Source organism: Arachis ipaensis, chromosome B06 (assembly GCF_000816755.2).
Source record: "Arachis ipaensis cultivar K30076 chromosome B06, Araip1.1, whole genome shotgun sequence".
NCBI classification, from domain to species: Eukaryota; Viridiplantae; Streptophyta; class Magnoliopsida; order Fabales; family Fabaceae; genus Arachis; species Arachis ipaensis.
Genome location: NC_029790.2, coordinates 133,340,685 through 133,341,418, shown reverse-complemented (window position 1 = coordinate 133,341,418; position 734 = coordinate 133,340,685). Strand labels below are relative to the sequence as shown.

The window sequence follows — 734 nt, the reverse complement described above, 5'->3', positions numbered from 1 at the left end:
GGCTAGCCTAAGTATTGATGAAAATTAAAGCGACCCAATACAAAGACTAATGCCAAAAACATGGAATTTTGATGCCATCAGTTATTTCTAACAATTACACGAATGAAGAGTTCATAGTTTGGGCAAATAATTTTGCCTTGTGCAGTCCACATCACTCTAGTCCGAAATTTATAATAACTAAACTTCCAAGAATCTCTGTGACTCCACCCTAAAGAAAGCTAAACTAAACCCTAAAGAAATCTTCTCTTTTGTAAAACTATAAGCCTATAAGAAGCCACTATAACTTTGGTTCATTTGATTGGAAAATTGGACTAATGCAAGAGCTATGCAATCTACCTACACAAGAGAGTTACTTGCTGTCCCATGTTCCCTTAATCCACGAAAATCCCTTAACAGAAAACCCCCAAGTAACTGCACAAATTCAAAACCTAAAGAATGATACTATGAAAAGCAAACAGAACAAGCATCAATTACATATAGATCTGATCCAAAAACTATTTGTTTCTCCATCTTCAGTGACTCAAACCCTAGAATTCAGGCATCAATTACAAATTAAAGTTAAATCAGACCAACAAATGAACTCAGTTATAGGTGGTTTCAACCGCACAAGGTAGCACGCTTCAACTCTAACAACACAGAACCATATGATTCGATGCAGAGGGAAGCAGAGGTAAAGAGGAAAGGAAAACCAAACCTTATTCGACGCCGCAAGACTAATGAAACTGTGAAATCAT

The 734-nt window shown here is 36.5% G+C and overlaps 1 protein-coding gene across 1 annotated transcript in view; it reads right to left on the bottom strand.

Annotated features, from left to right (window-relative positions):
• Nucleotides 1-734, bottom strand: part of LOC107605509 (RNA-binding protein 24-A) — a gene marked incomplete in the record, with an annotated part of 5,391 nt that overhangs the window by 4,175 nt on the left and 482 nt on the right. The window contains 1 exon segment of the mRNA XM_016307404.2: nt 695-734.